Raw genomic sequence first — 6,000 nt, 5'->3', positions numbered from 1 at the left:
TCATTCAATTCAAAAGGACTGCGAGCGACTCACCTTGACGATACAAGTGTACGCAACATTAACAACACTCCTCCCAGCACGAGACCGATCAACAAATTGCCTAAATACACAAAATCAACAAAACATGAATGACCGATGGCAAAAATAGCATCTGATCGTGCCCAAGATCAACAAATATCCGCGAAAAATAAAGCCGCTCACGATTGCAATGAATGCGGTAATCCGTAAGATCCGTCATCAACAGAATGTGGAGTGCTTTGGGAAATTCACTTGCAAATGTCACTCAGTCGACAAAAGCCGCAGATTCAGACACACCACATATGTTCCGAGGGCTGGGAGCAGGCTCTGAACAAGTTAGCAAGTATCCCGATAAAATCTAATTTGATCACGACATGTATGATCGGCAAAATCGACCCCGACACTTTCGAAATGACTATGTGCAGCGAACAGATACAAATGGAGAATCTAAAAGAAAACAACTCCGAAAGGTGATGGTTCCGACTTAATGAACGAACCACCTTGCAAATTGCGAGAATTGCGGCTTGGCTTATGATAACTACACCTGGGGACCGAATCTGATCAACTAAGGTGTTGGGTAGTTTTGATTGAGCCTACGACTCTTCCACTGGAGACTACGAGCCAAGTCTCACAAGACCGGTCTGCAGTCCGATCCGGTCCGGTGTTATGGCGATTGTAATCACGATCGCTCAACAAAGTTGTTGTAGTCAGTCGGCTGTGGTTAAGTTGGGTCGTATCTTTGGCCACGCTCTAGGCTTCCATCTTTTGCTCGTAAACACATCCCATCGGAGAATTGTTATGAGCCCCATAAATTCAGGATAACAACACAAATCTAGTTCAACACGCAATGCTTCCAGAAGAACCACGTTTGGACTATCTCTTCTCACTTTTCGAAGAGCATGCACACTCGCTATGTTGCTCCCAATAACATGATACCCTCGACCTGAAATTATCAACAATAAAACTGTTCCTCAGCAGTTCCCACTGGATGAATCCATGGCTATCAAAGCATCCAGTGTGTATCTGACTCCGATGTACCACAGTATCTTGCTGATCATAATTTTGTTTCTCTGGAACAGGTAACACATGTGCGCACATCGCAGTTGAGAAATTCCACAGGTTTCCGACACATAAACTGTTCCAGTGCCAGCCTGGATACGAGTTTATTACGAGGCTGCTTGTCGCTGCGTTCAAGTCTTTTCCTTGCTGCAACGCAACACCTCGGCGATCTTAACATTTCCGTCGACAATGTCTCTTTTACATTTTTATTAACTTGTTTTCAGCTTTATAGAACAGGTACAACTTCAAGGAAATAGCGTTAGGCTTTCAGTGGAGCATTCAGTGTTGCGAGGGATAGTGTGCGGAGGCGAGAAATGTTAGATGAGATCACGAGTCCTTTAAACATTTTATCAAACAGGGATACATTCGTCGTTATCAGATAATTTGATCTTTTCTGTGTTTAAGTCAGTTTGAGGTATTTGTGGAGTAGAAGTGAAAGTACATGGATACGATGTATAGGAATGGGATTGGATGAACCAAACACTTGACCAAGGATCAGAAAAGATAAAATGCAAGAAAAGAAAATTTGTTACAATGTAATAAATTGAATCCCCGTTCTCAATAACTTTAGCGGAGGAAGGCACAATTATTAATTTAAAATCTATTAAAATTTAATGCTTAGCCGTTTTGTAATAACAAAAATTCACTGCAGTGAGGAAACCTATATTAGTTGGTGTTGCAAAGAGTCCCAACCGTCTCATCAATACTTCCCAAAAAGCCCATTCTTCCCCATGTGCTACATGACAACTGAGGTCAAAGTATTTGATCCTTTTCTTAATATGTGATCTATTCACTGTACCTACCACCCTTAACCCGCCGGGGTTATTTGCCTCGTTCTCCGATGTATAATTTAATTTGAGGTTATCTCAAGATCAAAGACCCCAATGACCCTAACAACTTCATCTCCGTTATGGCCAGACGCCGTTCATTGACTTTTATCATCAACGGCACAACAACCGGTATCCGGTCTAGGCCTGCCTTAATGCGGAACTCCGGACATCCCGGTTTTGCGCCGAGGTCCACCAATTCGATATCCCTAAAAGCTATCTGGCGTTCTGACCTACGCCATCGCTCCATCTCAGGCAGGGTCTGCCTCGTTTTCTTTTTCTACCATAGATATTGCCCTTATACACTTTCCGGGTTGGATCATCCTCATCCATACGGATGAGCCGCATTTTATCCACAACCTGACCCATAGATTTCGTCGTTATGTAGGCTACGGAATCGTCCATCCGCATGTAGGGGGCCAAAAATTCTTCGGAAGATTCTTCTCTCGAACTCGGCCAAGTGTTCGCAATTTTTCTTGCTAAGAACCCAAGTCTCCAAGGATTACATGAGGACTGGCAAGATCCTTGTCTTATACAGTAAGAGCTTTGACCTTATGATGAGACGTTTCGAGCAGAACAGTTTTTGTAAGCTGAAATAGGCTCTGTTGGCTGACAACAACCGTCATCATCGTAGCTGTTATCGGTTGTGATTTTCGACCCTAGATATGAGAAATTATCAACGGTCTCAAAGTTGTATTCTCCTATCTTTATTATTCCCGTTTGACCAGTTCAATTTGATGTTGTTGGTATGTTGGTTTTCGGTGTACTTTGTCTTGCTTTCATTGATGTGCGCCGCCTGCTCGATCTGGATGAAGACAGTTTGTACGTCTCGGGTGGTTCTTCCCATGATGTCGATATTGTCAGCATAGGCCAGTAGTTGGGTGGACTTGAAGAGGATTGTACCTCTTGCATTTACCTTAGCATCACGGATCACTTTCTCCAGGGCCAGATTAAAGAGGACGCATGATAGGGTATCCCCTTGCCGTAGACCGTTGTTGATATCGAATGGTCTTGAGAGTGATTTTGCTGCTTTTATCTGGCCTCGCACAATTTTGTCGGGATACCGAATTCTCCCATGGCCGTATACAGTTTTACCCTGGCTATGCTGTCATAGGCGGCTTTAAAGTCGATGAATAGATGGTGCAACTGGTGTCCATATTCCAACAGGTTTTCCATTGCTTGCCGCAGAGAGAAGATCAGATCTGTTGCTGATTTGCCTGGAGTGAAGTCTCTTTGGTATGGGCCAATGATGTTCTGGACGTATGGGGTTATCCGGCCTAGCAAAATAGAGGAGAATATCTAATAGGTGGTACTCAGCAACGTGATACCTCTATAATTGCTACACTGTGTGATATCTCCCTTTTTATGTATGAGACAGATAATGCCTCTTTGCCAATTTTCATGCATTAATTCGTTGTCCCATATCTTGAGCACAATTTGATGAACTCGGTATGCGGCATTCTTCCGTTCCGTAGTTAGCTTACAATCATCGTCAAACCAGCCGTTCCGACCATTTTTGCAGGCGGGGGCCAAGTATTAGGTTGTTGCATATGAAATGGCCGTTTTGGCAATCAAGTGAAGTTAGTTGCGATTTTGGTGTATCAAACCAACAACAGGTGGCGCTGTTGGTGTTGAATATTAAAGTATAAATACTCCTACATTTAATCAAGGAGTCATTTCAGTTTTGACCATCGTTATCCCAACGAGTAAATAGAAAGGAAGAAAGGATGGAAAAGAGCCAAGAACGTATACTTTTTCTGTATGAGTTCAAACTCGGTCATAAAGCGGCGAGGGCGACCAAGAACACCAACAGCGCATTTGGAGCTGATACGGTAAACGAACGAACCACACGGCGATGGTTCAAAAACCGTCCGGTCAGGTGACGTAAATCTTCAAAGTGAGCCACGTGGACATCCAAGACCATCGATTTACAACGACGAGCTGCGTTTGCTAGTCGAATCCGACACACGTCAGTCTGTGAGGGACATTGCAGAGAAACTGGGCGTACACTATTCGACAGTTTCCTGGCATTTGCAACAACTTGTAAAGGTGAAAAAGCTTGACAAATAGGTTCCGCATGCCCTTATGAAGCAAAACATGGCGCTTCGAATGGAAATTTGCACTTCTCTACTCACCCGCAACAGAAGCGATCCCTTTTTGCACAGAATAGTGTCATGTGATAAAAAGTGGATATTATACGACAATCGTCGCCGATCAGCAAAATGGCTAGATGTTGATGAGCCACCGAAGCATATGCCGAAACCGAGCCTCCATCCGAAGAAGATAATGGTGACTGTTTAGTGGTCTACAGCTGGAGTTATCCAGTATTCGTTTTTGATACCTGGAGAAACGATAAATGCACAGAAATACTGTGCCCAACTCGAGTAAATGCACCAAAAATTGAGTAGTCAACGGCCGAGATTGGTTAACAAAGATGGTGTGATAGTCCTTCACGACAATGCAGGACCTCATGTATCCAGAACAACGATTCAAAAGTTGAACGAATTACAGTATGAGATATTCACCGGACCTTTCACCAACCGATTACCACTTTTTTAAGCATTTGGATCATTTTTTTGCGGAAAAACAATTTAGGAACGAAGAGGCTGTCAAAATTGCCTTCGACGAATTTATCAACACCCGACAGTTGGACTTCTACGAAACTGGCATAAATGCTCTCGAATCCCGCTAGGAGAAGCGTTTTGAATCGACTGGCACCTATTTTAATTAAATAAATAAGTTTTTTTAAGCTTTACGGTCGTTTCAAATTTTAGTACAAAAACGGCCATTTCATTTGCAACAACCTAATAAAATCTATTCAAAGTAAATACTTAGCCGTTTTGTAATAAGAAAAAACTCAGCACAGATAGGAACCCTATAGTTGGTGCTGCAAAGTGTCTCAACCGTCTAATCAGTACTTCCCAAAAGGCCAATTCTGCCCCCTGCGCTATGTAGCAACTAAAACGAAGGACTTGATAACATATCTTCCTTTCTTAAATGTGACCTATTCACTGTACCTACCTCCCTTTACCCAGGGTTTCTTGCCCCGTTCATCGATGTATAATTTAATTTGAGGTTATCTCAAGTTCAAAACTCCCAAATGCCCATTACAGGTAAGAATTGGAGACAGTTGGAGATTTTAGATATTGCGCGTAGTCGCGAGGCTTTCGAATCATCATCTAGCGTATCAAGCCACCATTGTTTCGGGCGGCCTTTTAGGCATTTCCCATTGACTAGGATGCTGAGACCAATCTTGCCAAATGGATTCTCGTTAGCGCGAATTACATGATCATACTATCGAAGGCACCTCTCGCAATTTTTCCACGATCGGTGCAATCCCATATCGTTCGCGGATATCTTCATTTCGGATGTGATCCAAGTCTGTTACGCCCCTCGTCTAACGCAACATCTTCGTTTCCATTACCGCGAGATGTCATCCACTGTCTTTTATATTCGGCCGGCGATTAGGCGGATGATAAACACTGCGGTAAATTTTCGATTCGAGACGTTCGTGGATGCGATAATTCCATTTTTGGACAAGGTAGAGTAATTTAACCCAGTGCACGCACAATGTAAAGAGGACTATGCTTCTCACGGTGTTTCTCTATGAGTAACCGCACAGTGTGTATTGCATCAGTAGTTCTGCAGATCTTAACAAACCCGGCTTAGGTCACTGTTATTTAGACGATGTCGCGAATACGGTTGTCAAGAATGCGTTCAAACAACTTCATGATATGGGACAGTAACCGGATCGGTCGGTAATTTGCTGGCCTGCCCTCTTTTTCCATATTAGAACAGTGATGCTTTCTTGCCAGTCAGATGTACCATCTATCTTCCTTATTGCTCCAATTGAAGAACTCACTAAGCCATTGTGTTGGATACCACCTCTCTCAGGTTCTGTTGTTTTCCCCGATTTCATTCGTTTTATTGCTTGCTCGACTTCCATGGTGCTGACAGGTAGAATTACTCCAAATGTTGACAGTGCTTGTGGAAATGAGGAGCAAACGCTATTTACGCTGTTTAGTAGCAGCCAAAACTCCACTCTGTAGTTACTTCGGTCAATTACACATCCACTCCACCGAGCAAGAATTCATCA

This window comes from Hermetia illucens, chromosome 2 (genome assembly GCF_905115235.1).
Source record: "Hermetia illucens chromosome 2, iHerIll2.2.curated.20191125, whole genome shotgun sequence".
Lineage (NCBI taxonomy): Eukaryota > Metazoa > Arthropoda > Insecta > Diptera > Stratiomyidae > Hermetia > Hermetia illucens.
The sequence above is the reverse complement of the archived record's forward strand: the minus strand, read 5'-3'. Positions refer to the sequence as shown.